The 9,497-nt window shown below is 37.6% G+C and overlaps 1 pseudogene; it reads right to left on the minus strand.

The window, feature by feature from the left end:
- Positions 1-3,610: 3,610 nt before the first annotated feature.
- LOC113347629 lies at positions 3,611-6,488 on the minus strand (annotated as a pseudogene).
- Positions 6,489-9,497: the final 3,009 nt, after the last annotated feature.

Below are 9,497 nucleotides of genomic sequence, written 5' to 3' on the forward strand. Positions count from 1 at the left end.
GAAAAAAAAACCTTAACCCAAGTTTCGTTAGCTTCAATTGCTTCAAATCTTCATCACAGAACTCGATTCTTCCATCTCTATATTTAAGTAAAAAATCATCTCTAATCTTCCCCGAAGACTCTCAATTTCATCTTCTACATATTCCTTTGAACAATTCCACGAAACCTTAATTCACTGATTTCCCAAATCCCTGATTCTCTTTTCGATTTCATACTGAATCCTCACAAACCCTAGCTTTAGTTCAAGTGGAAACCCTTAATTTCATCACTGATTTCTCTATTTTACTTCATCTTGAACTCATCCCCAAAACCCTAATTTATATCATCGGATTTACATGTTCTTCTGGTTCTGAATGAAATCACGTACTCGTATTAACACCACCTCTAATAGACACACCTAGATCATTCCCTACCTCTCTTAATCTAAAAAGATATCTATTTCATATTCTGACAATGTTTATGCTGCTCCTGATCGAGAAAAGAGGGAAGAACAGATCTCGTTGATGTTGTAGAAGATGAATCTGTAATGGAATTAGGGAATTGATGTCTGTAAGATTTCAAGAAACAAGGGTTTGAGGTGAACTTGAGATGAAGTGAAGATTTAAGTGAAATTGATGTCTGTTTTGTTGATGTAGATTACGTTGAGGGGTGCAACAAAATCAAAAGATTAAGGGTTTGATGCCTGTTTTGTTGATGTAGATTACGTTGAGATGAAGTGAAGATTTAAGTGAAATTGATGTCTGTTTTTTTGATGTAGATTATGTTGAGGGGTGCAACAAAATCATACTTAAGAACAGTGGAAAACTCTTACATTGACACCTCTGACGAGGTTCTCTCCTTTTGATTTGGTTGATTTTGATTATAGAAATTTAATTTTTGATTTCTAACTTTTGTACTGATTCTGTAATTGTTGGTGTAAACAGGGGAACCAAGTGGAGGAGGATATAAAGAAGTGGATTGAGAAGAAGAAGGTGGAAAAGAGGGCAGAAGAAAATGGAAGATGAATTACAGAGGAGGAGAAGAACAAGTAGAAGTTGATTCGTTTTCTAATAATTGTTTCTTAATCGAATTAGAGTTGAATAGCATGCTCCCAAAGGATTTGCTAAGTATCTTGTCTTTTGATTTTGTTTAATTTTGGGCTTAATTTTACTGTACTCAATTGATTTTCCTTTTTAGGTCTTTTTAGGTTATGTATTTTAAGAGACTCTGGGTATGGAACTTTTGTACTGAAGTAATAATTTCTGCTGGATGAAGATGCATCGATCACTCATATCTCTTTGTAGCATGCAGTTAATTGAAGGCGAAATGAACCAAGAAATAATTTCTTATGATGAAGGATGCTTCCCCAATGATGAAATGATGTTAATCCCAGTAATTTGGATTCTTTGCACTTGGTAGGCCATGTAAGCTCTTTACCAAATTAGTAAAATTTTGTGCTATAATCTCGTTAAATGAACCTAAAACATTAACATTGTGTTTAATTTCTTTCGGGAGAATGAGCAGAGTGCCCTCTTTGCTACGATGGTTTTGCAGTTCTGCTACAAAGAGAATTTTTACTGCAAAAGACCATTCTTCAATTCAGCTTAACATTGGTCATATTGATGACAGTGGTATCTATACTAGACATTTATCCACTTTTTTCCTTAGTGGTTTCGTTCGTTTCCCAGGTAATTGTTGTCATTGTGCTGTTAATTCTAATTGAGTTAAATCTTTATTAGGATTTGAGCTAGCTAGTTATGGAGAACTTTTGAAGGTGCATTGTGAGGTTTGATGGCTTTATAGATGAGAATCCATTATCTCCTGATTATAATTATGTGAATCACTTACTTCATGCTACAGCCTAATCCCTCACGGTGCTTTTGATTCCTTCCATGATGTTATTAGAGTATTAGTACTCCATCAAGATCCCAATGATGAATGATCAGAGAGGAACTTAAACACAAGAATGATGGAAGTATGAATTTCTTATCATGAGCTTGGTGCTACAAAGTCGAAGGAGTGTTCATCTTTTATTTAAAAATTAAGGAAATTGTAATCATCATTTTTTAAAGAAATGATTGGTTAGTATTTTTGATCTTTTTGTTCGTGTAAAGATTGTCTTTTTTTTAAGAAATGATGTAAATTGATCTATGTGATATAATAAAACTTGATTCAGTTTTTAATTTGGTTCATAATTTGTTTTAGTATCAATTTTAATTGTAAGTTTCATTTTAATTTCAATTTTGGGATTTATCTAAATCGAAATCGGCTAGATACTTCCGGGCAAAAAGTTTGGTAGCTCAAAAATGTAAGCAACCAAACTTCAGGTTCACTTGTTCTAATATGATTGGTCTATCTATGAAGCGATCAGTGTTTCACTTGTTGTATTTTGGTTGGTCTAGCTTTAAAGCGATCATTATTTTGCTTGTTGTATTTTGGTTGGTCTAGCTTTAAAGCAATCATTATTTTGCTTGCTCTAGGAAGGTCTGTCTAGCCATGAAGCAATTAATAAAAAAGACGTTATATGATAGTTGCTTGATTACTAAAGCGATTGCCTAGCTGGTCTAGACTTGTAGAAATCCCACCTTTTGCAACTCGAGAGCGAGAACGAAATTAAGTCGCTTTAAGGATTTGAGCGATTCAATATGGGCTTTTCCAACCAAAAATGCCTGGTCGCTTAATCCAACTTTTCTTGTAGTGTACACATGTTGGTGGAATTTAACTAATCAAGTTGATCGAGTCTATGCTAATGCTCATGTATTAACACCACTTACATTTACTTTCAAGTTTACTAATCGTGCGTACGAGTACTATGGTTAGGTACCAAAACTAGTCTAGCTTAAATTAATTTAATTCGCTGCTTGGTAATTTTGCTTCAATATATCCCTTTCAAGAGGGTTCTTTTGCTAATATCACAAGGTGTTGTTTACAATGGTTGGTTGGTTTTAGTGTGAGTCTTTTGTGCTTAAGTTTTACTCAAGTCACTGTTATCATCACCCGATGATGCAATCTATTATCTTTACCAACGACTTTACAACCTGTCAGAGGTTCGGTAAGTTCATTCTAAGGAATTGAATTCCAATAAAAAATGGTTTCTTATACAACAAATTCAATGTTTGATCTTGCTTATTCAATTACAGGGTAATCTGACTATGATAATGATGAATGCAGCACTTGTGTTAGATTGCTCTGTAATTTTTTATTTTTTAAAAAACAACAAACTTTTAGGTTGCGTCATTTGAGTTTATTCTTCAACAAGGCTGTTCGATAATGCTCTGCATAGTGTGTCATAAAAACTGCTTTTCATATTCCTTTTGTTTTTTCCTATAGGCTACCTTAAAAATAAGTTTATTTCATAATGAAACATAGATAATCAGTTCAGTAATAGCCATACCTTTCGCAAAGCCATGCAGCAACTCAAAACTAATGCCCACATATTTAAATATTTTAGTTCAACATTTCATTATTAGTTCATAATTTCATATACAGGCTGCATGCATGCAAATATCGAAAACTAAAATCAACTACTCAACAGTACTCACAACTCTTCTCTCACCAACTTATATATATACCTATATACGTCCAAATTTATGATGTTTTTGGTGATGACGATGGTGGGTCGTAATTACAATTCAACCAGTGTTCTGCATACCCGCAGCAATACCTTTCATGGTTAAGATGAAGCTGTCCTCCAGTCCTGGAGCATATTCACTTGTTGGATTAAGCTTCACCAATTCAGCAGCTGGCTTGCTTGATTCTGTAATCTCTCTCGAAAGGTGAGGCCTCAATGTAACATGGTAGTTAGGGTCTCGGATCCGTTTCAGTGTGTAGGCCTGGCAAACATTTAGGGTTGTTATGTATGACTGACGAAGTCGGAGTCTCTGTTTCAGGTAGGGGTTTCCTTCGAGAAGATCCTTGTGGCCTGCAATCTTGAGGAGATAGCTTTTGGTTTCTTCATAATCAGTTCGCAATTGCTGTCCGAAAGACCAAAGATCCTCCGACACTAGCAACTTGTCATATAAAGCAGCAATACCAGGGTCTCCTTTGGCAAACACCATTTCAACCAAATCGATTGTGACTCTGAAAAAAGGCCACTGGTTGTACATCTCTTGGAGCATATGGAGGTTTGTAATGTCTTTCTCGGTGACATGTTTAAATGCATCTCCAAACCCAAGCCACACGGTAAGATGAAACCTTGTCTGGGTCCATGCGAAGATCCATGGGATAGCACGTAGAGATTCAATCCCCCCACTCGGCTTTCTTTTTGATGGACGACTCCCAATGTTCATCCTACCAAACTCAAGCTCTGGTGTTGCCTGGCGGAAGTATTCAACGAATCGAGGTTCTTGGAAGACAATAGAACGATACTTCTCTGTTGAAATGATGGCCATCTCATCCATAAGTGCGCGCCACTCCGGCTTTGGTGATACAGGTGGATGCATGCCATGCTCGAGTGTAGCAGCAGTGTAACGCTGAAGTGTTCTAAAACACAAGTGCTCTTCCCGAAAAGATTGTTCTATCACTTTTCCTTGAACTGTAACACGTAATGATCCTTGAATAGTATCTGGGAGTTGAGACAGGATAGCAAGATGGGTTGGTCCGCCTCCTCTTCCAACAGTCCCACCTCGGCCGTGAAACATTGTCAACTTCACTGCGAATTGCTTTGCAACTTTTATGAGGTCTTCTTGAGCTATATACAACTGCCAGGCAGAGAATCGACCAGCATCTTTTCCAGAATCAGAATAACCAATCATGACTTCTTGGTTCCCTTCGATTCTATTCCTGTACCATTCTACAGAGAAGAGACGAGCCATTGCAGCAGGAGCAGCTTCTAGATCCGCAAGCTTTTCAAATAACGGTACAACTCTCAAGGGATTCTTCACGTGACATTCACGTTGTAGGAGCTCTACAGCAAATACATCTGATGGGGATGTGGCCATTGAGATAATATACGCACCAAAGCTGTCAGAAGGGAGCTCTGATAGGACACGTAATGTGTCCAACACATCAGCGATTTCTTCGGTTTTTGGAAGATCGGGTCCAAAAAGAGGTCGCTTTCCACTGAGTTCAGAGAGGAGCCACTCTTGGCGGCGTTCCTCGGGCCACTCTTTGTAGGAACCAATGCCCAGGTGATTTGTGATGGCATCCATGACATCAGTGTGCCTATCTGATTCTTGCCTAATATCAAGTTTCACGAGTGAGAGACCAAAAGTGGAAACTTGGCGTAAGAAATCAAGAACGCTACCATCAGCAATTGCTTGATCACCACAAGAGCAAAGGGATTTGTAACAAAGCTCGAGAGGATCTAGGAACTGCTCGAGATTTGTATATGTAGCCTCCTCTGGAACCACTGAAATTTCATTGGTTAGTAACTGTCGAGAACGTTCACGAGTCTGATATAGCTTATCCCTCACGTCACTAAGTATAACACGATAGGGTTCACTCGGTGGAACTTTTCTCCAAAACTCCATGTAGTGTTTGGATTCTTTCTTTGAGGACCTGTGGCGCTCATCTGCACGTTCACGAAGTTCATCGCTACAACGCCACATAGACAACTCAAACATAAGGTCTTCTATCTGGGAATAATACAAGTTGGAAGCCATCATTCTAGCCAATAAGCACACATCTCATGTGACTTCCGGTGTAACCCTTGGATTTCCATCCCGGTCTCCGCCCATCCATGAAGAAAACTGAATGAGTGGTGCGTTGTATGTAAGGAACCCGATCGTTTATCCCTAAATTCTTCAACGCTGTGTCAAGACGACGCAAGAATTTTGGGACACCCTTCCAGATTGTCTCATAGAAGTAGCTCATTCCTGCCCTCATCTCATCTTGAGGAGTAGGAGGTGTCCTACGGATTTCATCAGTTCGATATGCTGCCTGAATCTCTCTCTGAAGTGCTTCTTCGAGTTCCTGCTTATCATCAGGAGTGATATCTTTTGCATATAACTGCGACAAACAATCACGAATCCTTCCATGTTTCTGAAGCAAAGATCTTCGGACGGATTGTGTAGGATGAGCAGTAAACACGAGATCAACAGTCTGGTTCTTGAGAGCATCAAAAACCTCTTCAGGTGAATTTCCCATCTGTGTGACAAGTTTCTTGAGAGTTTCTTCGATATCTGATTCAGTTGTTGCTGAATTCTCATCTGCAAAATCCCCCTTTTTAAGCTTAATTCTTCTACGATTAGCGATCTGAACTTCCTCAGCTGAGTTAGCCAAGTTAAGCATGTGTGAGAATGATTTAGCAACAACGATTGAATCTCCAGGATCCAAATTTATTAGTATATTCCCAAGGTCTTCTAGCTTCTTAGGGTCATGGTTTCCTCCTTCGTAATCGGCTGAATGCTCATACAACTCTTTAACAGTTTGTTTGATGTCGTCTCCATGCAAATCTTCAAGGATATCAAGAAACCTATCAAGAAGCAAAGCATCATATTCAACAAGTTTGTCATCTTCTGAAACTTTTCCAGGAATTAAAAGCCTTAGTTGAGCATCAATTGATGCCATATTTGGTGTTTGTGTTTCCCTCTCTCTTCTCTACCTTGTGGTGATGGTGATGTTATCTTTCCTTAAACTTTTCCTGGTTGATGCTCTTTTCTTTGTGCGCTCACAAACTTCTCTCTTTAATTGTAGATAAAATTCTTGGTTTGGAGCGTATTTATATGGTGATTATTTGACACTAGTTACATCAGGAAACGGATTCTTTTCACAGAAAAAAAAAAAAAAGGAAACGGATTCGTAAACTGATTATTTGATACTAGTTTAAGATAAAACCTAATTACATCAGGAAACGGATTCTTTCCATCAAACAAAAGGGAAACCGATTCTTAAACTGATATAGTTGTCATGGTAATTTAAGCCAACACTACAAGAAAACCTGGTTTAAGCGACCAAAATCCCAGTAAGAGCCCATAATTTTAGTCACTTTAAGGGTTTAAGCATCCAAAGTTGCAACTGCCATAAAGTTTGGCGGCTACAAACCTGTGTCATCTAATATCTAGCCACGACCGAATGTGTTTGCTCGCTACATCACTCTTTCAAGTCATCTATAGCAGCTTGAAAAGTGCTCAGGTAGCTATTCACTTTGAGGCACCGACTCCTCGCAACTAAAAAATGAATCGGTTGGTACAACCTCTCTGAGCAACCAAGTTTAAGCGGCCACCACAAGTTCAAAAGAGAAGTCAGTTTTGGAAGTAGGCATTTGAAACCGATCATGATCTCATTTTAGTTTCTTATTGGTTAGATTAGCGTCAAGATTAGCGTCATACATATCATGGTTGTTATCTTAGTTTACTATTAGGGGTGCACAATGGCCTGTCGGTCCGGTTTATAGGCAAAACCATTGACCAAACCGTATACACCTCGGTTTTCAATTTCAAAACTGCCACCGAACTGTTGATGGATCGGTTGCGTTTGAAACCGATTCCAGTCCGCTATGTCATTTTTTAGGCTACTATTGTTTTAACTGGTTCCAAATGAGGAAAAACAAACAAACAAAAGAAACCAAAAAACTATCATACAACATGAAATAGATCTCCGAGCTTTACCGAAACCTTGAAAATTTAAAATTATATCGATAATTCCTTTGGTCAAAAAATCTGTGGAACTTGGTCAATTATGCCGATTAACGCATCAGTTCTCATCTCGGTGAAAAATAGAAATCAGCTTGCCCAAGGTGAAATTTTTGGTCCCGGATACGTTAAGCGAACTAAATGAATATCTGAGTTGACTTAATAGTCAACCATATAAACCCATGGAATGCAAGAAAAATCGAGTAACTATTGAACAAAATTGATTGATAACGGGTGAAATTCGTTTCAAATTAATAGGCAACAATACAATTATACCCATGGAATCCAAGGAAAATCGCGTGGAGCGAGCGATGTTGGATACGGTTAATATATAACAGGTGAAATTGACTAAACAGTATGGACATGCGGCTAAAATTATCAATAACATGAGAAGCCGACGTAATCCAAGAGAAAGTGAGTGAGGTCGACCGACAAAACTGTTGGTATTGAAACCGGTGTTGTATCCATACCCGGTTCATAGTTTGTATCTCGTTAGACTACATTTGAAGTTTGAATCGACACTGAGCTTCATATTTATCGATTTTGATGATGTATCCTGCTAAGTTTGAAGTCAGAACCCTTCTAGAGCTTCGTGGTTCATAGTTTGTTTGTCGCTATATCGCATATTGAAGTTCGAATGGACACTGAGCTTCATATTTATCGATTTCAATGATGTATTCTTCTATGTTTGAAGTCAGAACCCCGCCGAAGCTTCTTGGTTCATAGTTTGTATGCCGTTATACCACATTTTAAGTTCGGATCGACACCGAGCTTTATATTTATCGATTTTGATGATATATCATGCTAAGTTTGAAGTCAGAACCCTCCCGAAGCTTCGTGGTTCATAGTTTGTATGCCGTTATACCACATTTGAAGTTCGAATCGACATTGAGCTTCATATTTATCGATTTCGATGATGTATCCTGCTAAGTTTGAAGTCAGAATCCTGCCGGAGCTTCTTGGTTCATAGTTTTTATGCTTCTTGAGTCTACCAGTGTGAACTAAAGCTACTTCATGACCTGTTTGACTAGTCAAAATTACTTCATGACCTATGTGACTAATCGAAATTCAAACCGGAAGCACAAAAGCACAAAGATAAAGCACAAAGAAAACACACTTTCTTATTTTTTCTGTTTCATTCCCATATATGTTTGGAATTTTTTTTTATAATTGAGGTCGATAATAATATCTTAAATTTATTGATATATTTTTTGGATTTTTTTCATATGGAAAGTTGATAATAAAATCGAATACACGAGTTTGAACTAGCACAAAGAGAAACACACAAGCTTCTCAATCCGTATGAGCGTCCTAAAACGAATCTACACCGTCGCTTAATTTATGCAATCCGTATCAACATCATAAAGAAAATCTTAATTTATGCAATCCGTTTAGGATTCATTCTGTGCATCTACAGGGTTTGGATTTTTGTGGATGGGTATGAAACTCTAATTCTCTGTCTGTATTCTCACCAATTCAATACTCTACGTTTAAGAAGATGAAGGAGCTATGCAAAGAAGAACGAGCGTTGGCTAATGACTGAGTACTCATTCTTATAGAGTTTACCAGTGTGAACTAAAGCTACTTCATGACCTATATGACTTGTCAAAATTACTTCATAACCAATGTGAATAGTGGAAATTCAAACCGTAAGCACAAAGAGAAAGCACAAAAACACAAAGAAACATACCAATTATCGAATTCATTTTTCATTTTCCCAATTCATTTTTATACATTTTTTGGATTTTTTTATATCAGAATGTCGATAACAATGTGCTAAATTTATTAATATTTTTCCTGGATTTTTATGTCGAAGGTTGATAATTAAACCGAAAACATGAGTTCGTATTAACACAAAGAGAAAGCACAGAGAAAACACACTTGCCTTGATCCGTATGACACTCTTTACTTAAATCTATCCCGTCCAAATATTTTCACAATCCGT

The sequence above is a fragment of the Papaver somniferum genome, chromosome 2 (assembly GCF_003573695.1).
Source record: "Papaver somniferum cultivar HN1 chromosome 2, ASM357369v1, whole genome shotgun sequence".
NCBI lineage: Eukaryota > Viridiplantae > Streptophyta > Magnoliopsida > Ranunculales > Papaveraceae > Papaver > Papaver somniferum.